Genomic DNA, 25,927 nt, shown 5'->3' on the forward strand with positions numbered 1-25,927 from the left:
ATGCTTGACTTAAGAAAACTCCACAAATTTATGAAGACCCAGCAATTCAGGATGATCACTCTAACAATGATAATTCCAGCCCTAGAACAAGGGGACTGGTTCTCAGCCCTCAACCTCCAGGATACATATTTCCACATGATACATCCCTCACACAGGAGGTTTCTCAGATTTGTTTTGGGGACAGATCATCACCAGTACAAAGTACTCGCTTTCGGCTTATATACGGCCCCATGGGTATTCTCAAAAGTCCTTGTGCTTGTAACAGCTTACCGCCACAGATAAGCTGTCATAATAGTCCCCATCTGGATGATTGCTTACTCAAAGCCTCAACTCGAGAAGAGGCACTCGAAGCTATCCAAAAGACAGAACAAAAATCACCTATGCAGAGACTAGAGTTCATCAGGCCTACCTTTACTCTTTGGAAGCTACAGCCTCTCTTTCCCAGCACAGATTCACCACTCTTGGCAACCTAACTGCTATAATGCAAGCCAGCCCATAGACGTTGGTCAGGACCTGCCTCCAACTATTAGGCCATATGTCAGCACGACATTTGTCAAGCATGCCAAACTATACATGCAATGCCTGCAAGGGTGGCTCAGGAGAGTATATATTCCACACAAGCACCATATAGACAAGTGTTTTATGATGCCAACCAAAGTAAAAAATTCTCCACATTGGTGGACTCAACCACACAATGTTTGCACAGGAGTTCCCTTCACACTGACCCCTCTATCAATGATATTCACAATGGACATTTCCCAGCTACATTGCAGGGCACACCTGTAGAACCACATGATCCAAGGCTGTTGGTCACCATCTGAGTCAACATTACACATAAACCTATTGGAGCTGCGGGCAGTCTGCAATGCATGCTCATACTTACTACCCGTGATCAGGTACAAGGCCATAATGGTGCTGACGGACAACATCGCTTGTGTGTTTTATATAAACTGCCAAGGAGGGGCAAGGTCATACTCCCTGTGCACAGAAGCCATCCTCCTTTGGAACTGGTGCATCTGCCACAACATCGACATTTCAGCCTCCTATTTACCAGGATGTCAAAACATCACTGCAGATTTACTGAGTGACACATTTTCTCAAGACACAAGTAGGAAATGAACACCAAGGTACTACAGAACATATTCAGACACTGGAGTTTCCCAACTGTAGACCACTTTGTGGCAACCCAGAATGCCAAGTGCCCATAATTCTGCTCCAGAGTGGGACTGGGGCCCCATTCTCTAGGCAATGATTTTCTCCTCAAATGGGATACACATCTACTGTATGCTTCCCACAACCCCTCTCCTTGCCATGGGCATACACAACATGAGGACCGACATCTCCAGAGTCATCTAGATAGCCCCCAGGTAGCCCAGAAAAATACATTTTCCTTACCTCATAAAGGTGGCTGTGTTTTCCACCATGCACTCTTCCACTTGCACCTTATATCCTATCTCAGGATTCAGGCCAGGTTTAGCACATGAATCTGGCAAGACTTGACCTGGAGGCATGGCTACTCCATGGTTCCAAGATAATAAAATGACCTGTTCAAAGGAGGTAATGGACATTTTTTTAAACAGCAGAAGATCTACTTCACCATATACCTATCTGCGCAAATGGAAGAGATTCCATACATGGTACCAGAATAGGCAAACAATAGCAACTACCTCTCTTTTATCAATGATATTGGATTACATACTGGAACTCAAGAAACCTGGTTTCTCATTGAGCTCAGTCAGAGTATACCTCGTGGCAATCATGGCGTTCCACCATGAAGTGGACAAGTTCTTGATCTTCACCCACCCTACCACTGCATGCTTCCTCAAAAGTCTTTGTAACTTTTACCCTGAAATAAGAGCCCCTTATTTCCAACATAGGACCTCACTCTGGTGCTGTGATACCTTATAGGGGCCCTTTTTGAACCATTAGAGAAGTTTTCACTTCTCCACCTTTTGATGAAGGTGGCCTTCCTCATCACTATCACATCCACCCAACAAGTAGGAGAGCAGGGGGCCCTCATAGCAAATCCCCCATACACAATATTTTTCAAAAACACAATTACCCTATAACCATGCCCCAAGTTGCTACCTAAAATAGTTCCATCATTCCTTTTGAATCAACCCATCCATCCCCTATCGTTCTTCCCAAATCCTCACAGGAACAAGCAAGAAGCAATGTTTCATACCCTGGACATCTGAAGGGCGCTAGCATTTTACATTGAAAGGCCAAAGTCTTTCAGAAAATCACCAAAGTTATTTCTTTCCATCATGGAACAATCTGAGGGAGATGCCGTATCCAGACAAAGGCTGTCAAAATGGATCTCCAGCTTCCTTGACTTTTGCTATCGCCATCAATAGCTACATCCCCCACCAGGGACCCACAAATACTCCACCAGAGCTCTCTCTACATTGATAGCCCTCCTCAACAATGTGTCCATTGTGGACATCTGCAGAGCAGCAGCCTGGGCGTCAACCCATGTGTTCACACAGCACTATGCCATAGAGCAGCGCTCGACATCACACACTGTACTGGGACTTGCGGTTTTATCATCTGCCATGACTGCAACTCCGAAACCCCTTCCTTCCTCTGAGGGGCACCACTCTACCGTCACCTAAAGTGGAGCACCCACAGGGACATCAGAAGAAGAAGAAGACTCACCCTGTGCAGTAACTGAAGTTCTTCCAGCTGGTTGTCCCTGTGGGTGCTCCACTATCCTCCATCCTCCCCTCTGCTTCGGAGGTTTTCTTGTGCCATAGACTCTGTGGTAGAGAAGAAACCAATGGGGGATTGGTCGCACAGTGCTATGTAACCGCCAGAGGCAGTGTGAGATGGGGAAAGCATATATGTGACCCAACCAGGAACCACTACTACAAATCTTGGTTTACAAGCTCAGGAGTGCAGATTCACCTAACGTGGAGCACCCACAGGGACAACCATCTCACAGAACCACAGTTATGGCACAGGGTGAGTGACCTTCTTGTGCTGGTCGATAAGCCCCAGGCTTAGTTAGAACCTATTGATGCTTCGTGGGGAAACTTCAGGAAAACATCCTCTCTAGAATGAAGGGTGCCAAGGGCTTGAGGGCAGATTCTCTTTTCCGGAATAAATTACCTAGGGAGGTTGTGGAATCTCCATCTCTGGAGATATTTAAGAGTAGGTTAGATAAATGTCTATCAGGGATGGTCTAGACAGTATTTGGTCCTGCCATGAATGCAGGGGACTTGACTCGATGACCTCTCAAGGTCCCTTCCAGTCCTAGAGTCTATGAATCTATGAATCCTTTGCAGCACACTTATGGTGCACAAGGGTCAAAAAGCAGGCAGATCCTTACCCCTCAGGATTCCCTTAGCTTGGGAGAGCCTCCAGCTGATGTACAATGGGCATAGCTGAGCCCTACCCCACTCTGGTCTACGGACCCCCTCAGGGTAAATGGTCAGGGTAAGTGGCATGCTGGAGATCTGGATGGTGCATGGTTGGCATAGAACTGGCCCCAGGATGTGTGAGCTGTAACCTGCTCTTTGGAGCCCAGCAGACAGCGGTCTCAGTGGAGAACCTAGCTCTGTCCTCTTCTCTTTTTCATTTAATTTTGCATTAAACCAGCCTCTCCGTTGCCTAGCAGTTCAGCTGTTGCCGTGACTGTTTCCTCACCTGAAATCAGGAGAGTTAATTGCTGTGTTAATTATGAAGATACCGCAAACAGATTATTGTGTGTGCAGGAGAATAAAAACTCTCTCAGCAGGAGGGGATAAACTCTCAGTAACACAGAGCCTATTTTCTTGCAAATGTTCTTAGCCAAACAAATCAAGAGAATAGATATATGTTGCTAAGAAAGCCAGCAGAAATGATCTCTCAGTAAACCATTTACCACAGGGCAGAGGTAGCTCCTAAACTGACTTGCTTGTTACTCTATAGTGGTGAGCCCTATTTAGACATCAGTAGTTAGAAGGTTTGCCAGACTATATAGTATTTTCATTTTGTACAGCATCATGTTGAGGCCTGAATCATAGGTCTGTTATGGCCCGTTACGCTGTATGTAAATAGGGTGATTACCTGTCCCTTATTTTAAGAGACTATCCCTTATTTCATTGATTTCTCTTAGGGTGACCATCCTTCCCTTATTTTAAGAGATGTCCCTTGACCATTTAAACATTAAATCGAAGCTTATAAGAATTGCTTTGTATACTTGAGGGTAGTACAAATGTACACTTGAGAGAAAAAATACATGATATGCTAAGAGGAATGGTATTTCCCTAAAATGTCTCTTAAAATAAAGCACTGTCTTTTGTTTTTCATGTGGTTTTCCCTGTACTCTGTCCAACAAAGGTGGTTACCCTAAGTGCAAAAGGGCTCTAAACTGACTGTGGAATGCCCTGTGTGGCATAGAGTAAGTGGAATAGCCCCTCGCATCCCTCAGCATGTTGGGGGCACAGCCAGGGAAGTGGGGATACAGCTAGACTGCCCACTTTTGTTGTCATAATAGTCCCTTGGTGGCCATTGCAGCTGGGTGAAATTTAGAACAGCCCTGAGACTGCTCTAAACTGAGCCAGAGGCCAGCCTGGCCACCATACAGACCATGAATCTGGGAGCGCCACGCTAGATAGAGCTCAGGTATTCCTGCAAATTGGGCCCTCTCATTGGCCTGCATTAGAGCACTAATTAAGGCCCAGGTGAATACAACAGTAATTGTGTTGTATGGCTCAGAAAGTTTGATACATTTTAGGAAATTAGGTGAGAAAAACTCGCCATCTTTGTTAATTACATAAGAGGCCACAGCTTCACCTTCTGTCGAGAGATGAGGGCACGTTGTCTTGGAACTTAAAATATATTTCTTAACACTCTTGCTAAATTAGTCCTCTGATTGCAAAGTTGTGTTTTTCGTTTCTGAGTCTTCCTCATAAAACGTGTACCTACAAATTGTGCTAAAGCAACTAAATATGCCATCATTATATGATGTATATTGAAGTCAATTCAAGCAAATCACAGCCCAAGCGTCATTTATCACTGCACCTTTAAAGGGCCATTGTGAGAAGTGCTGGACTGACAGCACTGAAGGCTAAAGTCCTCCATCTCAGTGGGTGCTGGACAGGTAATGGTAGGATCAGCTTCCTAACCAGGGTGCCAGAGTGCCTTTGCCCTGATATAGATAAAGATAAAAGCCTGGCTCAATCTCCATGCCTATTCAGTCTTGTCTTTGTGTTTGATGTGGATGCCCGGCCCCCTAGAAAGGGAAGAGAGAGACCACAATAAAGTTGTGACAGCTTTCAGTCATTACTGATGAGAGGTGGATTTGAACCAATGATGATTTAAAGACCTTGGGTAAAATGTTCCTATGTGACTTAAAAGTCGAAGAGCTTGTCTAGATGGGGAAATTTGTCAGCAGAACTATAATATACTGCTATTATTGAATTGATGTAAAATCATATAAACTGTACTGGGAAAATGCACTCTTACTCCCAAAGAAGAGTGTCCAAATGGGATGTCACACTGGTATAACTATAATGCTATGGTTATACTGGTGCAGTCCTGCTGGTAAATTTCTGTGTAGATAAGCCCTAAAACCCATTTTCAAAAGAGATGTAGGCACGTAGGCTCCTAAGAGCATGTCTACACTACAGCTGTTACACCAGTGATGCTGCTGTAGTGCCATAGTGTAGACACTTCTGACATCAGTGGAAGGAGCTTTTCTGTTGATGTAGCTCATCCATCTCTGAGAGTTAGTAGCTAGGTCTACCGAAGAATTAAAGCCACCTCTATGTTGAGGCTAAGGTTAACCTAATTTCAGCACTTGGTGTCAAATTTTTTCACAGCCCCATAGGATGTAGCTGGATCCATCTAATTTTTAAGTGTAGCCCAAACCAAGGTCATGTTGAAAGTCAATGGGACTTAGGCTCCTAACTCACTTTGGGTAGTGTAGACATGCTCTTAGGAGCCTGCGGCATGGTCAACTGACTCAGGCTCATGGGCTATGGGGCTAAAATTTGCAGTGTAAACATTCAGGCTTGGGTTACAGCCTGGCCTCTACGACCCTGTGAGGATCTCAAAGACCAGACTCCAACCTAAGCCTGAACATCTACTCTGCAAGTTTTAGTCCTGCAGCCCAAATCCTGTGAGCCCGATTCCATTGACCTGGACTTTGAGACTTGGTGCCAACATTTTTTTGGCTGCAGTATAGACATAGCCTTAGGCATTCTGAATTTTTTTTACCCTTTGGACCTGATTCACCATTGTCTTGCACCAGCAATCAGTCACACCAGTACAAAATGAATGCAAAGGTGGGGTGCAAATTGCTACCATTCTGATCTTCTTGGATTCACCTTTTGTGGTGTAAATAAATGCAGGGCAAGAGAGAACAAAGTCGTCTGAGTCTTGTTACTAGTCTCCAGACCTATCCCAAGACAATGACATTTGATTCTTGAGTCTCAAGGCACTATGGTTCTGAATGGTGCATGAATCATGCTTGTTTAACCGCTTTCTTCTGAGTTTTGGAAGCAATAGAAATGTTTTCATAAATTAAAAATTGTAAGATGGGATCCAGATTACTCTTTGCCACCTGCTTTTTGTTTGGATCTCAGAGCCAAAGGAACCAGTGAATATAAAATGCATATCCTGTATCCTGCACCCTATAGCCTATCTCTTTATCTAGTAATTTATGAGAGAGAAATTGTAGTTCATCATATTTTATATTTCTTTTCTGTCTCTTGATGCATCCCAATCCTGGCAAAATACCAAAAGAGACGCAGCCCTGCAAACGTGTTTGATACTCTGAAATTCAATTTCTCGTGGTGCTGTAAAATAGGGTTCTGTTAAATGTTTTCCTTTGGAATGTGCAGTACTAATCCCATTATTGCTGCTTAGACTAGCCTAGTCTGGTTTTAATCTAATGTCTCTGTCTGGGGGGGATGGCACAGGAGGCGAAGGGTTGAAAGTCCATGCCAACGCATCAAATTTCAACATGAATTTCCTGAGAAGTAATAAGACTTTATTTGATATAGTGCCTTCCACCCAATCCATCTCAGAGGCGAGCCATCAAAAGGTTACAAGAATATTGTAACACACACATGGCTAACCGTCAGTAAATGAGCAGTGGATTCAATTGCTTCAGCATCTGATGGTGTTAACTAACCCCTGGACTTGGATTTGAATCACTCTGCAACATTTCTGGGAGCTAAGGGTTTGTTAACTTTCTGTATTTAAAACCATTAGACCTCAGAGCTCCCCTGCTGATTGGTTTATAACATTTAGACTGTTCAAAACGTGCTTTAGTGTTAGTCGGGTTTTTTTATGATTTGAGAATTAAGCAATTTCCTGGCCTGTGCATTTTGGACTTAATTGAAAATAATTCACAGGGATAAATTTACCACTGGTGTAAGTAGGTAGGGAGACCTGGGTTCTAGTCCCAGCTATGCCACTAATCATCTGTTTGGCTTTCAGCAAGTTACGTCACCGTTCTGTGCCTCAGTTTCCCCATTTGTAAAATGGGGTTAATGCTACAGACTTCCCTTTGTAAAGTGCTCTGAGCTCTGTGGATGTCAAGCTCTAGAAATGAGCTAAGTGTTATTACGTTTATGGAGGCAGGCTTGCATACAGCAATGTGGAATTTGACCCTTGTTCGCCATGGTTTGCTTAAGATGACTTAAATCCATTTTCAAGTGGTCTTAATGACTTCCAGATCTGCTGTCAATTACTGTGTGCCATCCCATTTTGTCAGAACATGAGAAGACAAGAGCAACATTAAAGAGACTGTTTAATCGATGTACAGAGCAGTGTAGCAAATCCTCCATCATTTGGCATCTTTAAAGTGAGCAGCCCAGATGTCTTTCCAAAAGAGACACTGTAGCTCAACCCCAAGTTACTGGGTTTATTCAGAAATCACTGAGTGAAATTCTGTGGTTTGTTTTGCAGGTCAGACAAGATCGTAGTGGTCCTTTCTAGCCATAATATATAACATTTCACAGGGGTGAAAGTAACTTAAAGGACTTACGAGTGGGGCATGGCCTGAACCGGAAGAGGCGTGGCTTCAATTGGAAGAGGCAGGGCCTTTCAAGATTTAAAGGCCCTGAGGCTCTGGCTGTGGCTGGGAGCCCCAGGGCCTTTAAATCACCTGGAGCTGCTGTGGTGATTTAAAGGGCCCAGGGCTCTGGATGCTGCAGGGAGTCCCGAGCCATTTAAATCCCCACTGGAGTCCTGCCACTGCTGGGGTAGCGGCAGCGGGACTCCAACAGCAATTTAAAGGGCCAGAGGCTCTGGCCATTGTGGGGAATCCCAGGCCCTTTAAAGTGCTACCGAAGCTTCAGCAGCAGGGCTCGGGCAGTGCTTTAAAGGTCTCAGGTCTCCCTGCAGGGGCCGGAGATCCGGGACCTTTAAATCCCCGCCCGAGCCTGGCTACCAGAGCTCCGGCGGTGATTTAAAGGGCCTGGGGTTCCCCGCAGTGGCTGGAGCCCTGGGCCCTTTAAACCGGCCAGAGAAGCCGGTCTAGTCTGGCATGCCGTACCGGCCCTTGCCAATATGCCATGCCGGCCCGTACCGGCTTATTTTCACCTCTGATATTTTGGCACTGTGAAAAATAGTGATCCAATGCACTTATTTCTCTACTAGTTTTTAGGGTTAGTACAGTGCTGCTTGACGGAGATCCCAAATAGGTCAGTGTTTGTAGGAGAGAGCACAAAATACAGTGAAACCTCTTAGATTAATCAGGCCAGATAAACCCTGACTGAAGACAAAGCTGAAGCCAGGTAAGCAAAGCAGAGCTGATGGTTGTAATACCAAGAAATATTCTGCTGCGCGTCTAATGGGCTTCAATTACAAAGCAGCATGGCTTTGACAGGCGTGCTACACACTAAGAAATTATAAACCTTCGAAAGATTTGGAGTAGTTTTGAATTCACGTAACCAGTTACCATTGTGTGACCAGCAGAACCCAGTTCCTCCACAGACTCACTGGGTGACCTTTCATCCATCACTTAGCTTCTCTCTGCCTCAGTTCCTATTTGTAAAACGGAGGTAATGGCACTTATATGGCGCACAGCGGTTTTGTGAGGATAAATACATTAAAGATTGTGTGGTGCTCAGATACTGTGGTAATATGGGCCATAGGAGTACTGGAGACAAGTAAGACAGATTGGATGTTTTACTTGATCTTGGTGCCTGGAAGTAGATGTTGTATGTGTTTCTGGGTGAAGCGGCAGTGGCAGGTTTGATTGAATTTTTTAAAACCATAATATTAAAATTAAGAGAAGAGGGAAAAGCACGTTTTACAATTTTGGAATATATGTTCAGACAGTCACCCAAAAGGTCAGAGACTTACCCAAACTTGTTTTGATTCTTTTTTTTTTTTTTTGAGACTGCTACAATGAGCTTGAATTCTCATGCAAACAAACTTTCTTGCAAAATTTCTGGTGCTTCTGCCCCACCAATAAATCTCACTAAAAAGCCTCATGCTGTTTTAGTACTTTCTATCTGATCCTAGATGGAATCAGGAAGTGAATTAAAAAAAATTTCAGAACCTCCAAAAGTTTTAGTTCAATGATGATTCTAAAACTGGACACAGGTTCTGGGGGGGGGGAGGGGGGTGTTTTAAATAACCTGGTTCTCCCATTTCCTGTTGCCAGAGATACTAAAGAAGGGGTTACCAACTGAATTCTGGAAAGAGATCTTCCCATGTAGACAAAAATCTGCATCACATAAGCCTTCAACTGGAGTTTTCTAAATTAGTTCTTGGTAGGAAGCTTGTTCACTTCTGTGGATGGTTTTGAACAATGCAACACCTCACCACTGACATTCTGATCAGACCCATCCTCTTCATATTCCAGAGATCTTGCTGTTCTAGAACCTGCATTTTATAGGTCCCTGTAACGGCCTTCGCCGCGGCTCAGCCCCGGGTCGCAGGGGCTGAGAGAATGGAGTCTGTAGTCCAAGCCCTTAGGTAAGGCGGGGCAACGAACAACAGGTTAGGGGCTCTGGCCCTGTGAAGCAGGGCAGAGCAATACGCAGTCTATGGGCTCTGGCCCTTTGGATCAGGGTAGAGCAATAGGCAGTCTAGGGGCTCTGGCCCTTCGGGACGGGCAGAGCAAGCACTCAGTCTAGGGGCTCTGGCCCTTCGGGCAGGGCAGAGCAGTAAACAGTCTAGGGGCTCTGGCCCTCGGGACAGGGCAGAGCAGTAACAGTCTAGGGCTCTGGCCCTTCGGGGACAGGGCAGAGCAGTAATCAGTCTAGGGGCTCTGGCCCTTCGGGGCAGGGCAGAGCAGTACCAGTCTAGGGGCTCTGGCCCTTCGGGAGGCAGGCTCACAGACAGCAGAGGCTCCCGGCCCTTTGGGGCAGGGCAGAGGGGGACAATTGGAGGCGATCAAGTTCAGCAAAGGAAGGGGGGAGTCTGCCACCCTTAAGGGGTGGCAGGGGGAACGCAAGCAGGCCCTCCCACTCCACTGCGTTCCAGCCCGGGGCCCTAGTAGCGGCGGTTGCCGCTAAGGCGGTCAGTGGGATCCTGGCCCGAAACACACTGACCGGGTGAGGGGCAGGGTTCCCACCGAAAACACACCGACCGGAGGGTCAGTGGGGATCCTGGCCGACGCACACGACCATCGGCTCGGGGCCTTCTGCGGCCTGACGGTAGTCAGCCGCCCCCGGGCTGCTTCCAACCTCCCCCTCCCTTGGTACCTGCCCTACGCCGGTGTCGTCCAAGGATTCCCAGACCATCGGTTCGTCAGCTGGCTCGGCAGTTGGCGGGTCCAGTCCAGTCCTCGGGGTACGGGTTCAGGCGGTCCGGTCCAGTCCTCGGGGGCGGGGCCCGGCTACCGGGGTTCAGGCGGCCGGTCCAGTCCTCGGGGTACCGGGGTCCGGCGGTCCGGTCCAGTCCTCTGCCGGGCGGGCGTCCGACGGCGCGGCCTGCGGCCCGTTCTGGGCGCTGGCCCCAGGGGAGGTCAGGCCAGGACCCCTCTGGGTACCGAGCGCGGGGGTAAGCCGGGCCCAGCAGGAGCTCGGGCACGCACGTCTGCCTTCTCTGGCTGCCTCCCCCTAACTGAGGGTAGGGACCGGGGTTTTATACTTCCTGTCCCGCCCCCTGACTTCCTGGGGGCGGGGACAGGCCGAGGGGGCCTTGCACTTCCGGTCCCGCCCCTTGACTTCCTAGGGGAGGGGATAGGCAGCCGGGCCTCTGCCCGGGGCTGCAGGGTCCCTAGCCTATGCCTTGTCTCAGGAGCGGGGGGGAGGGGACCCCCCTCGCTACAGTCCCCCTCTGTTTTAGATGTAGCGTCTATGCCAAGTACAAATGGAATCATTAAGTCAGGTAGAATAGTGAGTCAGAGCTGACAAGTTTTGTACTCTAAAGACTGGTCACAGCTGCTTCACTGGCAGAACAAGGGGCAGAGTTAGCCAAGTCTAAGAGAATGCCTTCACTGCACACCTAACGCAGGTTATTACCCTATACCCCTATATCACCCACACGGAAAAACCTCTGAGATGTGTTTGGAAGTGCTTTAAGCCAAGCTAACTGATCCGGCAGGGTTAGAACCTGGCCTCCAGTTTAACTCAGGCTGGAGGACACAGGCAAAAATTCCTCAAGTGCTGATAATCATCTAATCTCTTTCTGCAATTCCTCCCAAATAACAGACAAGTTCAAATGCAACTGACACAATTGGCTGATAAAGAATCCTAGAGCGTCTCAGCACAAAGAACCCTGGGATATGCCCCAGGCAACTATAGGTAAGTGCAGAAATGGTGAGCACAGTGGGGTCCTGCTGGGGCGATGCTCACACCTGGGCTAGGCTAACCAGAGTGCTCAGACCCAGGTGCGGATCACTCAGGTTAGCTGTGCAGTGAAGACATGCCTTAAATGTGAATTTCCCTAATTGTTCCTAAGTCTCTCAAGTGGAGTTTTGATTCTAACTCCAAGGGAAGAGTGCCACCTACTGGACCATAAGTAACACTTCCTTAAGCATCTGCTCTGCAGTAGGTGTTCCATGGATGTCTCATAGGGTATGTCTGCCTTCCAATTGGACAGTCACAGTTGGCTCGGGCTTGCAGGATTTGGGTACTGGCGCTGTTTAATTGCAGTGTACATGTTCAGGCTTGGGCTGCGAGGTGGGAAGGTCCCAGAACTCGGGCTTCAGCCTGAGCCTAAAAGTCTACACTGCAATTAAACAGCCCTATAGCCCGAGCCCTATGGGGTGTCTAATGGCAATGTAGACATGCCCTTAGTCTAACACTGACCTGGCTTAGAGCTGCTTTGCTTATGAAAGTATTGGGTCACCACACAAGGTGGTACAGCTGTCTGGTCAAACGGGATTGGATAAAATAACAACCAAACCTCATAGCAAACCAGTTTGAATACTGAAAACGTTTGGTTAGATTTCCTTTCTGTACCTCACCCAGCAGTAGCAAAAGTCCTTCTGGCCAGAGTTAGGGCTCAGTGACTATACACCTGTACAGCCCCATTGTTTTCTGGCTTCAGTGACACCTGAGTAGCCCCCTTGACTTCATTGTGGTTGCACAGGGATAGCTGACTGGCTTGATCATTGGAACTTAATTCTGTTGATGGTGTATGAGCTCGAGTAGAATCCAGCTCTCTTCTTTAACCCCTCAGGACTTCAGTGAAGACTACCACGTAGGGAGAGCTGGCTGGGAAGTAGTTTTCAAATCCTGTGAGTTCTTAATTTTCAAATGATACCTCACAAGGTGTATTTTGTGCAAATATTATTACAATAGAATGTGGGGTGTGAATACAAGGGTGCTTTCGGTCACATCTAGGTGCATACCACATACCCATGGTGCAAAATCTGTTATCTTCCTAGGCCATCACTATTAATGCATGCGGAGGTGGAATATGGATGTACATTAAGAGTTGATAACAACAGAGGGGCCAGTACATGCTTAATGGCAAATTCTCCCCCCAAAAAATATTGGTCTTCATCCCACTCTACTGTCTGCATAGAAGTCAGTTGCATTATGTATTTTAAGGCTTTGCAATTCTTGAACGAAAAGCATTACCGAGCCATGGCCGCCCGGTGGGGGTGGAGGGGCAAGTGGGGCAATTTGCCACAGGCCCCGCACCCTGCAGGGGCCCCCACGAGAGTTTTTCGGGCCTCTGGAGCGAGGTCCTTCACTCGCTCTAGGGGCCCCAGAGTTTCTTCCGCTCTGGGTCGTCGTCGGCAATTCGGCAGCAGGGGGTCCTTCCACTCCGGGACCTGCCGCCGAAGTGCCTTGAAGACCCGTGACAGGGAGTCCTTTCGCCCCAGGACCTGCTGCCCAAGAGCTGGGTCTTCGACGGTAATTTGGCGGCGGGGGCCCCCTGCCGTGCGTCTTCAGGGCACTTCGGCAGCGAGTCCCAGAGCGGAAGGACCTCCCACCGCCGAATTACCGCCGAAGCGGGGGCCCCCCGCCACCAAGGACCCCTGTCCCGCTGAATCCTCTGGGTGGCCCTGTACCGAGCTACAACGTAGTATAGTAACTAATGGTAATTTTTGTATTAACTTCTGTACAGGAGTGTCACTGCTCCGTATGGATTGGGCAGTGCCTCTGAAGTCTCCTGTTTATATATTTTATAGGCAGGACACTATCAAAAAGGAATTTGTAATCTGCTGCATTTCTGTCACCACCTGCATGTTATGAAGCATTGGTGTGAGTCGTTCCCTTTACATTAATGTGCATTAAGGGCTCAGCTCAGTTACCAGCCTGCCTCTTTGTTGAGACTTGAATATGAGGCAGACAAGCAAAATGAAAAACTAAAGGAAAATATTGATCCGGGACACTGCTGATGGGTAATGCACTACTAATGTAATATCAGTAATGGTTTTGGGGATTCAGCAGGTCATATATAAATAATGCACCGGAATAAACCCTGAGATAACAGCAGATGTGTGGGGTGGAGGTAAATTTAGCTCTTAAGTGAGGGACAGTTGAACTGACCCAAACTCTGTCACAAATCTCGAATTGAACCCCAAAGACTCAGAGGCCGAACAGGTTTAGTTAACTTTCCCCTACACATTCATCTCATGTCTCTGGGATTTGTGGTTAGGCCCAGGGCTGGGAGTGCTGAAATATTGCAAATAAGTGGGTTTTTCTGGATGTTTTTTCACTGCTTGAGACTAAGAGGCACTGGAGGGACGAAGTAGGAAATTCTGTATAGCTGTGAATAATGGGATGAAATGAAGAGGATGAAAATTTAGGCTGAATAGCTGGAAGAGATGGAAAAATCTGATCTGAGATTGTTTTTGCCCAATGAAGCTGACCACGGGGGTCTGATAAGTCCCTGTTTAAGCAATGGCATGACCCAGGCAGGTGCTGGGCCTGTTATCCTCCGCACAGTCTGACAGATGCACCTCCGTCCCAATCTGAAGCATCCCTGCCATTCCAGTTCAGCGTTTCTCATGCTCAGAGACAAGTGTGTATGTTCTGAAGCATATAATAAAAGTTAGAGAGGGTAAATGACTGTTTGTTCCGTTTGTTCTATCTCCTAGCCAGTACTAGTGAATTTTTCCACTATATTCTCCAGAAATTGATCTAATCCGGTTTTAAATAATTGAAGCACTGGGACTTGTTTCCCTTGGGAGATAATTCCACATCCTGCTAGAAGCCAAAAGGAGTCACTCTGATACATGTAAGCTTTGAAAGGGGCACTCTTATAATGAAGAGCTCCAGCTAAGAATAATGTCAAAGCAATGTGGCAGGGCAATTAAAACAGGAATTAAGAAGCTGGCAGAATATTAGTTCAGTGAGGTCAAAATGACAGTATATAATGAGATGACTGCTTTGCATTCAGCTTGGGTTACTAAATCATAGGGTAGATTTTACTGTGTTTTATAAAATGGCAAAGAGCGGCAAATGGATTAATATTTCAATGTTATGCAAATGAAGAGATAGCAAGTATAGGGATTTTTTTTATTAAAGATCTATTATACAAATTATAGATGGGAAAAGATGTGTTTGAGACTATCTAGTCAATGTGGCTGCCAGGACTGGATTGGCAGGGGGAAGGCAAGATGTTCTCATAGAGAGTTTAAATTCCTAATTTCTCCAGTAGGTAAGATAAAAATATAAGATCTAAGTAGCTGAGCTGTATAAAGAGGTGAAGCAAATCAGAGGAAGCCAAATCCTACCATAGATCAGCGGTTCTCAACCAGGAGTACACGTACCCTGGGGGTACACAGAGGTCTTTCAGGAGGTACATCAACTCATCTAGATATGTGCTTAGTTTTACAACAGGCTACATAAAAAGCACTAGCCAAGTCAGTACAAACTAAAACTTCATACAGACAATGACTTGTTTATACTTCTCTATATACTATACACTGCAATGTAAATACAATATTTATATTCCAACTGATTTATAATTATATGGCAAAAATGAGAACATGAGCAATTTTTCAGTAATAGTGAGCTGTGACACTTTTGTATTTTTATGTCTGATTTTGTAAGAAAGTAGTTTTCAAGTGAGGCGACACTTGGGGGTATGCAAGACAAATCAGACTCCTGAAAGGGGTACAGAAGTCTGGAAAGGTTGAGAGCCATAGCCATAGACAATGCCTTGAAGCAATTCATGCATTTCCCCTACTTTTATAACTCCTTGTTGGGTGTTCTGTATTCAACCCTCAGCTAATTCCTCCTCAGGGCATTCTTCCAAATGGGGTCCTGATAAGACATTCAACCTTCCTTTTTGAACTGATGTACCATCTTCACAGAGTCAGTGAGGGAACTCCCAGCCCAACTGAAGTCAGTAGCAAAATTCCCATTAACTTCAGTGAGGTCAAGATTTCACCCGTAGATTTTAAGTCCAGAAGGGACCATTGTGATCATCTAGTCTGACCTCTGGCGTAACACGGGTCATGCAATTTTGGCCAGCGATTACTGAATTGAAACCAGTAACTTTCGTTGAACTCAACATATCTTTTAGGAGGACCTCTAGTCTTGAATTAAGCCCTGATTTAGAAAAAGCATCCATATGCAGGAGAACACATTAAAAATCAGGGACTTAAATACATTCTTAAAACTAAGTGTGTTCTTAAGTGATTTCAAGTCAGTCCTGAAAGCAGAATTCTTCCAAGAAGATCATGAATCATAATCTTCTCCTTAAAGTGACCATATATTTTAAAAAGGAGACAAAGTGCAAGAATAATTTTCAAGCAGCAGGTGTCAGGGCTATGAAGACTGAGGCCACATTTTCTTTCCTACCGAGTACAGTGATATTCCTATCCTAGAAACATTTTCAAAACAATGTTACGTTGAGTTTAGCATCTCATTCAAAGGGCAAGTTGAAATGGGAGGTGGAGTTCCAAACCAGACCACTGTGGGGACCTATTCATTGTGGACCCTCTCGGACATTCTAACACCATCAGCCTGGGAAATGGGAGAGCGGATGTGGACAGGAAAGCTCCCCCACAAGGAAAAAATACAGTGAGATGTAGAAGCTAGTGAGGATGTGGAGAGATGCTTTAGCATGGCTATGAGAGACTTTTGCCTTTTATTGGCTCCACTGATGCTCAGTCCAAGAAACCCCTTCCCAAGGGGGTTCAGGACAAATCACAGTTAACAATAGGGCTGTGCAAAAAGGAAAGCTTTGTCCAGAAAAGTTAATGATGCCCCCGAGACATTACTACAAGATGTGGATTGAATCTTACTGCAATAAGTTCTGTTCAGCATCCCAAGAGGTGCCACGACCCTCCCTTCCTTTCCAAGTGCAATTCATGTGCAACTGCCTGAAGTTACTGTTAACCATTGTCCTTCTGACCCCATGACCCCAATAACTGGTATTGGCTGGCATCCTTTATTATGTCTTGTCTCAACTTAGAGCTCAGACCTTACTTCTGAAAGCCAGTCCCATTGAAATTAAAAAATGAGGAAGTTCCTAAATTTATGGATGCCTAAACTTGAGTAGGTTCATAGTGAGATGCGCTGCTGCCGCTCTATCCCAGGAGCTCTACTGTCACTTGCTGTAAGACACAGCTTGCTTAGCTGTTTGGCACCACATACAGCAGGCCACAACGTTTGGAGAAGCAGATTTTGTGCAGAACAGAACTGCTTACACAGCCATGGCTGCAACTCTACGTCATTTGAATCACTGGGCTTTTTTTCTCTCTGATCCACGGTAGCTGCTTCAAGTCTTTAAAGCTCCTCTGTCCTTCTCCCTCCCTTCTTCTTAAATTTTTGGCAAGGCCTTTTGCAAAGAAATTATCAATTTTTATTAAACTTCTACTGTGCCTCCCCTCAAGAATCTCTAAGTGCTTCCTGGTAATAGCTGCTTTGCAGCGATAAATAAAACATGTATTAATAACATATATTACCAATACTACTTATTACAAAGCAGCAAATTTGTACCAAGTCACCAAACAAGTTTTGTATTAGAACATATGACACCAATACTCCTGGGACAGAAAAACAGCTGGAGATCCTATGAACCAGGAAAATATATTAAACTGTGTGCATAATATTCAAATATTGATTTCACCCCAAAGGGTTTCAAGGAACATTTTTTGCAATTAAGCTAGTTATAATAATTATTTCTGGGTAGAAAGGAGCTTGGGGGTTTGGAGACATAAATGATTAGATGACAATGCACCAGAATGGATATCTACACCAAATAGACTATCAAGAATGGGATGCTAGGGGGGAAACGCATGCAATTATAATATTACTGGAATATGTAGGCACTGCAAGGAAATAATTCTTCAGAAATCTTACACTAAACCATTTTTTATCTTAGAGAAGTTGAAACCTCTGTCGCTATTATTATTTACATAGGGCCATAGGGGATCTGGTATGTTACATGAGGTAAACAAGTTGCAAAAGTAATACGTTGCTTTTGAATGTGTTGTTATGTCTCCTACTGGCTGGAATAAAGTCCACTATATACCCATAGCTGATGGAGTTATTCCTATAGTTCAAATGACAGTGCGCTGTGCTAACACTCCAGGGTACTATCTCCATTGGGGTGCATGGCGTCTGTATGTCTGAGGCCACAAGTGTATTTCACTGTGGGAGAACATCTTGCTTACAATGTCATCTGAAAGTGAGAACAGGCGTTCGCATGGCACTGTTGTAAATATCTAGCAACACCGGCTGCATGCCTGTGGCGTTAAAGAGTCATATGTCCCTTCATGCTTCAACCACCATTCCAGAGGACAGGCTGATAACAGGTTCTGCTCAATAATGATCCAAATCAGTGCAGACCGATGCATGTTCATTTTCATCATCAAAGTCAGATGCCATCAAGATTTCTTTTTTGGTGGTTCAGGTTTTGTAATTTCCTTATCGGGTGTTGATCTTTTAAGACTTCTGAAAGCATGCTCCACACCTTGTCCCTCTCAGATTTTGGAAGGCACTTCAGATTCTTAAACCTCGGGTCGAGTACTGTAGCTATCTTTAGAAATCTCACATAGGTTTCTTCTTTGCGTTTTGTCAAATCTGCAGTGAAAGTGTTCTTAAAACAAACATGTGCTGGGTCATCATCCGAGACTGCTGTAACATGAAATATATGGCAGAATGTGGGTAAAACAGCAGGAGACATACAATTCTCCTCCAAGGAGTTGAGTCAGACATTTAATTAATGCATTTTTTTTTAACGAGCGTCATCAGCATAAAAGCATGTCCTCTCTAATAGTGGCCAAGGCCTGAAGGATCATATGATGTTTAGCATATCTGGCACATAAATACCTTGCAGTGTTGGCTACAAACATGCCATGCCAACGCCTGTTCTCACTTTCAGGTGACATTATAAATAAGAAATGGCAAAATCATCTCCCACAAGGGTAGACAAACTTGTTTGTCTTAGCAATTAAGCATTCCCCAGATCCAGCACCCCGAGCCCCCTCCCGCACCACAACCCCTTGCTCTGAGCCTCCTCCCACACTCTAACTCCCTCCCAGAGCCCATGGCCACACCCTGTTCCGCGTCCCAACCTCCTGCCCCAAGCCCTCTCCTGCACCCAAATTGACTCACAGATCCCACGCCCCAGCACCCAAACTCCCTCTCTCTCAGTTAATTGGAATTTTTCACTTACCGGCACCCCCGTTTCCCTTAACATGCTGGATAAAAAAGCTTTTACTGTATTAGCTACATTCAAGTCATCTGGTACAGAGGCTTGTTTCAACAATAGATTACATACTACAGTAAGTAGTTGATATTTGAGTTCCTTCAGAACTCTTGGGTCAATACCGTCTGGTCCTGGCAACGTTACAGTTTAATTTATCAGTTTGTTGTAAAACCTCTTCTACTGACACATCAGCGTGAGACTGTACTACAGACTTGTCACCCAAAAAGAATAGCTCTGATGTGGGAATCTCCCTCACATTCTCTGCAGTGAAGACTGATACAAAGAATTCATTTCACGTCTCTGAAATGTCTTTGTCTTCTTTGAGAGCTCCTTCCAGGGGCATGGATCAGCGTTCACGTCGCGCTCCCCGTCAGTATCCAGCCAGGGTCGGGGAAGCTAATGATCCAACCAGTGGACCAAATTTGGTGATGAATCCTGGTTGCATGCCACCTGAGTTGTTGTGTATACACTAAGAAGTGCTTCTTTAGCACCTTTGTTGTCCAGTGACCCCACTGCCTGTATGGCAGGCTTCCTGCTTCTGATGTACTTTAAACAATTCTTACAGTTGATTTTTGTGTCTTTAGCAAGTTGCTTCTCAAATTCTTTCTTGGCCTGCCTTATTATATTTAACCTGCCAGACTCTGTGCTCCTTTGATTATCCTCACTAGGTTTTGACTTCCAAATTTTAAAAGATGCCTTTTGCCTCTCAGGGCATTCATTATTCCACTGTTTCGCCATGGTGGCATTCTTTTGGTCCTCTGATTGTCTTTCCTGGTTTGGAATATACATTTAGTCTGAGCCTCTCTTATGGTGTTTTTAAATAGTCCCCATGCTGCTTACAGGTATTTAACCCTTCTGATGGCTCCTTCTAATTTCCATCAGACAAACAGCCTCGTTTTTGCATAGTTCCCTTTTTTAAAGTTAAATGTATTTTTCCCCCTTACATTGATGATAAATTTAATACATTATGGCCGCTACTACTACGCGGTTCAGCTATATTCACCTCTTGGACCAGATCCTGTGCTCTACTAAGGACTAAACCAAGAATTGCCTCTCCTATGGTGGGTTCCAGGACTAGCTGCACCAAGAAGCAATCATTATCAGTGTCTAGAAATTTTATTTCTGAATTGTGACCAGAGGTGACATTTACCCAGTCAACATGAGGGTACTTGAAATCACCCATTATTGTTGTGCTTTCTGCTTTTGTGGCCCCTCTAATCTCCTTGAGCATTTCACAGTCATTGTTACCATGCTGGTCAGGTGTTCAGTACTATATTCCTACTGCTATACTCTTTTCATTCAAACATGGAATTTCTTCCTGTAGAAATTCTGTGGCACCGATTGCTTCATTTAAGATTTTTGCCTCATTTTACTCTATGCTTTCTTTTACATATAGGGCCGTTCATGCACCAGCATGACCTACTCTCATTCCCATACATTTCATACTTTGGTATTACCATTTCCCACTGGTTATCCTCATTCCTTCAAATTTCCATGATGCCTATTATATCAAAATCCTCATTTACTGCCAGGCACTCCTGTTCACCCCCATCTTAGTATTTAGACTTCTTACATTTGTATATAAGCACTTTGTACATTTTGTCACTACTCAGTTGCTTCCCTTATTGTGTTGTTTTTTATGAGAGACTCTTTATGAGAGACTCTTTATGAATGAAATGAAGGAGCTTCCTCTCTCCATGCCTCTTTTCGCGGCAGAATGGCTTTGTGTTTAGAAGCCGTTGGTTTTTGGGGAGGTTTAAAGTGTCACCCAGGTGCATATGGTCTTCTATGTGAGGGAAGTACAGTATCAGACAGCCACTAGATCACAGTTGCAGAGCATATCTGAAAAGAATTCCCACCATTCTCATTCCTTATTGTTCCAGTTTATCACAAAGCCTTATACTGACAGTACTAACCTTTAAAATACTTATGTATAAAATGGCCTACATAAGAGGCAGTATCATTCCCCCACAACGTTGTGTGGTTCAGTTGGTTGTAGCCATGTTGGTCCCAGAATATTAGACGGACAAGATGGATGAGGTAATATCTTTTATTGGATCAGCTTCTGTTGGTGAGAGAGACAAGCTCTATAGCCGAAGAAGAGCTCTGTGTGGCTCGAAAGTTTGTCTCTCTCACCAACAGAAGTTGGTCCAATAAAAGATATTCCCTCACCCACCTTGCCCCCCTTGTGTGAGACATTTTGATTTGTGGCTATAGCAGATCAGAGTTAGAGATGAAAAGTGCTACAGGCAGGCATACATTGTTAATCTGTTACCAATAGGGAAAGAAACACGCCCACCCAGTCAACACTCACTAGAGATTATATCCTCTGTGGTAGTTTGTTTTCTTTCATTTGTGAAAGTTAATATTGGGGTTGATTTGGATTCTGTGCCAACTCTAAGTTGGTTACACAGTAGAATCCCTCACAATTCATTTCAGAACTTCCAAATAGGATGGTAAGAAGAAGGCGCATGAATGAATTATGAGATCTCAAGCTACTAACTGTGCTTGGGTAGTGATGCAGGATTCGTAATTTGGTATTGTCTTTCATAGAATCATAGAATTGGAAGGGACCTTGAGAGGTCATCTAGTCCAGTCTCCTGCACTCATGGCAGGACTAAGTATTATCTAGACCATCTGTCAAGGTTTTTTTCCCCACTTTGAACTTTAGAGTACAAAAAGTGAGGACCTGCATGAACACTTCTAAGCTTAATTACTAGCTTAGATCTGGTACACTGCCACCAGCCAGAATTTAGTGTCTGGCACACTTTCTGTTCCCCCAAAACCTTCCCTGGGGAACACAGATCCAAACCCCTTGGATCTTAAAACAAGGGAAAAAATCAATCAAGTTCTTTAAAAGAAAGCTTTTAATTAAAGAAAGAAAAGGTAAAAATTATCTCTGTAAAATCAGGATGGAAAATGCTTTACAGGGTACTCAGATTCATATAGACCAGAGGGGGTAATGTCACAGAACAAAGGCATTGGACAAGACAAGTGGGGCATCAAGTCTGATGTCTTTGATGACGCATACATGATTAGGGGAATTGGAACACTGAAAACTAGACCAAACTAAGCAAAATGGAGCACAAAATATTTTTGTGTTTGGCTAAAGGTTATTTTTATGTATTTTTAATTGACAAAATGTTTTTGATGGAAATTTTTTCCCAATCTATAATACAACCATTAAGTTGCCATGTAGATGTCTGTAAATCCTTTCTCCCCTTTTTCCTTCCCTTCCCATCTCCTTGTTACCATTTTGCCATTGAAAAAGGAGGAGGAAAGAAAGAAAGCCGAATTGCCGCTGCGGGCAGCTGAATATAGAAGCTGTCGCTGAATTGCTGCCGCCATGGAAACGTGCGTGCCACCCTAACGGCACACGGACTGCCCCCACCATCCGGCGGCAATTCGGTGCACTGCTTGGGGTTGCAAAAATACACAGGCTGCCATCCCTTGAAGATTGCCACCCCAAGCACCTGCTTGGGATGCTGGTGCCTGGAGCTGGCCCTGGACGTCTGAGATCTATCAGTGGATCTTATAAGGAACTTATCCGTTTGTTACCTACAGCCACATTCCCATCTGGAGAGTTTTAAGGCTTTTGGCATTTTGCAATCCATGAATGGAGTATTAGCTGTGATTCACTTCTAGCTATTAATGAGCATCACAGCTGAGTTGCTGGTTTAAAGATGTTCTTTGAAACACATCCCTTCTTCCCATGCTGGGTGGCACATTTCAAGGACTATAGTGTGACAAGTGTATATGGGGCAAGTGGGACACTATTCATAACAAATTGGGCAGGAGGTAACTGACATTGAAAAGACTGGGTAGCCTCATGAATGATGCACGTTAAGTGAGCATTATGTGAGATATCAAAATGCTACTCTTGGGAATTCAGATGTAAATTTTCCATGCGATAATGTTAGCAGAGTTAGCCCTTTGGGAAGGTTAAGATGCACAGGTGACCTCATTGATCATGCTTGGGCTTATCTAGCTATTATGTGAACACCTAAAGTGAACAGATTAACTAGATCTTTAATTTTTGGAGGCTAAAACTAGCTTCCAGTTGGTCATAAAGATCAACTCTGTGATTTGACTTGGATCTAGATTCTTGACATTCATGACCACATAAGTCCTAAGGGATAAAAATGCTCATAAATTCACATCACCAAGATGTGCTTCATCAGTGAAAGGACAGATTTGGGCTGCCTCTTGCATGTGGGCACAGAAAACCTCCCCACTTTCACAACCATATTTGGGGGCCGAGTGAAATCCTAGTCCTTATGCTTGTACAGTGCAAAAAATGTGCAGAACCAGCCTCCGTGGTGTAGTATGATGCGTGGGACAAGAGAAAGAGGGTCAGGTTTCCAGAGAGACCTCTTTAGGTGTGACACCAGGTCTCAAGATTCAAGAAGGCAAATTTGGACCAAGCTGCTAGCAGACAAACATGGGATTCTCAGCCATTAACTACATCACTCATCGCTACCAAAACTGGCAGAATTAGCCACCCCAAAGGGAGTATGGAGGAGGCAGGGCCAAAGCCCCATCTCTCTCCCCTTACATGGAGGGAGGGATAGCTCAGTGGTTTGAGCATTGGCCTGCTAAACCCAAGGTTATGAGTTCAATTCTTGAGGAGGCTCTTTAGGGATCTGGGGCAAAAACAATTAGTTGGGGATGGGTCCTGCTTTGAGCAAGGGGTTGGGCTAGATGACCTCCTGAGGTCCCTTCCAACCCTGTTATTCTATGATATGCTGGCCAGCAGACTGAGCAGGGAGGGTAACTTCCCTTGTATACCTGAGAAACATCATGCTTCCAAAACAACACCTTCCTGAGCCCCCATTGGAGGGTGTGTGTGGGGGGGTCACTTAGCCATCGCCAATGCCGCAAAGGCTTGACTTTAGTGTCCAATTTCCTTTGGAAAACATAAATCCATGTGGTATGCTCCTGAGGGCACAGGTGATCTGATTATTGTCCTACCGCAATCTCATTATTGTCACAATCTAAGAAGAGTTGAATAAGACCTGTATGGCCTTCCTGAGCTGTTGTTTGATCATTGCATCCCCCAACCACTACAAAATGAATATTGCTGCCAGCAGAAAGAGGTAAGAATTTTGGTCTCACCACACTCTGCCACTGCACACGTGGTTTAGGGAGACAGGACTGTCTAGTGGCTAGAGCAGGAGGAGGGCTGGAAGCCGCTAATCCTGTGTTCTGTTCCCAACTCTGCCGCTGACTGGCTGTCTGACTTTAGACTAGTCACAGGCCAAAAAGTACAAATGTAGATGCCTGAGATTAGACACTCAAATCCATATTTAGGCACCAAAGTAAATGCCTAGTAAATAAATGGCCAGATTTTTCAGCACCTATAGCTCCTATTGATGTTACTGGACTCACAAACATCCACAAAACTAGCTTGTCATCCTTCAGATCCCTTCATAAACCTCCTTTGTTTGACGCCTACAGAAAACTTGGTGATGGTTAGGCAGCTGGTGTGCTGAAATCACTGCCCATGATGCTGACCAGGACTGTCTCATTGTTTCCTTGTGCTCCCTCATCTGTCTGTCTGTATCCATCTGTTGTCTCTTGTTTAATATTTGGGTCGCAGGCTGTCTGAGGCAGGGACTGTCATAGTCATAGAGTTCCTGGCCAGAAGAGACCAACAGATCATGTAATCTGACCTCCTGTATTTCACAGGCCATCAACACCACCCGCCCACTAAACCCAACATTCAAAATTAGTTCAAAGTAGTACATCCTGCAGGAGACTAAACTTGTGTGGTCCACATGCAGGGGTTCAGGTGCACAGATACCTGAGGCCCCTGCAATGGTAATGGAATTGATTAAGTAAGGTAGACCCAGGTGCTCCTGGTAAGCAACCTGTGCTCCATGCTGTAAAGGAAGGGAATACAACCCCACCACCACACCGTCATGGTCACTACCAATTTGAGCTGGTGGAAAATTCCTTCCTGACCTCACACATGGCGATCAGTTTGACCCTGAGCATGTGAGCAAGAAACAACCAGCCAAATACCCGAGAGAGAGAATTTTCGGTATCATCTCAGATCATCAGTCCACCCCACCAGTGCCCTATCCCTCGCTGTGGCCATCTCTGATGCTTCAGAGGATGTCTTTTTGTTCGGTGCTTGTATTACACCTAGCACAACTGGGTCCTGGTCCATCACTGAGGTTTCTAGCCACCACAACAATAACCACTGTCGATGAGGAGTGAATCCACTGGAGTCTGTGGGTTGAACCAGCGTAAAGCTTGTATAAGTGAGATCGAAATCAGGAAAACTGTATTTTGTGACTGGCTGAAAACTTTCTAAAGTGGAGCACTATAAAAGCTTTGCACTGATATTTTGGGAAGATTTGTTGTTTAATATTTTACTTTTCAGGTACATCCTGTATGAGGTCACTGCAGCATTGTCCTTGGTCTCTTACTCTGAGTCCAAATACTGCAGTGCTTCTAGTCCCTTAATATGTATGAAAATGTATGGTGCTTGGCTACACTCGAAACTCCAAAGCGCTGCCGCAGGAGTGCTCCCGCGGCAGTGCTTTGAAGTGCGAGTGTGGTCGCGGCGCCAGCGCTGGGAGAGAGCTCTCCGAGCACTGCAGGTACTCCACCTCACCATGGGGAAAATACCTTGCAGCGCTGGAAGGCACGCTTCCAGCGCTGGGACAGTGTTTACACTGGCGCTTTGCAGCGCTGTAACTTGCTGCGCTCAGGGGTGTGTTTTTTCACACCCCTGAGCGAGAAAGTTGCAGTGCTGTAAAGCGCCGGTGTAGCCAAGGCCTATCAGGCCTGATTTCTAGGTATTTCCAGATCTGTATCAAGCTCAGACATGATACTCCTGCAGAAAGCAGGCTTGTGAAGGGAAGGAAGAGTTTACAGGCTTAGAAAATAGCTCTGTAGCCTC

The 25,927-nt window shown here is 45.3% G+C and overlaps 1 protein-coding gene across 2 annotated transcripts in view; it reads left to right on the forward strand.

The window, feature by feature from the left end:
* Positions 1-25,927, forward strand: part of CRHR2 (corticotropin releasing hormone receptor 2) — a 290,812-nt gene that overhangs the window by 232,164 nt on the left and 32,721 nt on the right. The gene's annotated exons all lie outside the window — the stretch shown is intronic.

The sequence above is a fragment of the Chelonoidis abingdonii genome, chromosome 2 (genome assembly GCF_003597395.2).
Source record: "Chelonoidis abingdonii isolate Lonesome George chromosome 2, CheloAbing_2.0, whole genome shotgun sequence".
Lineage (NCBI taxonomy): Eukaryota > Metazoa > Chordata > Testudines > Testudinidae > Chelonoidis > Chelonoidis abingdonii.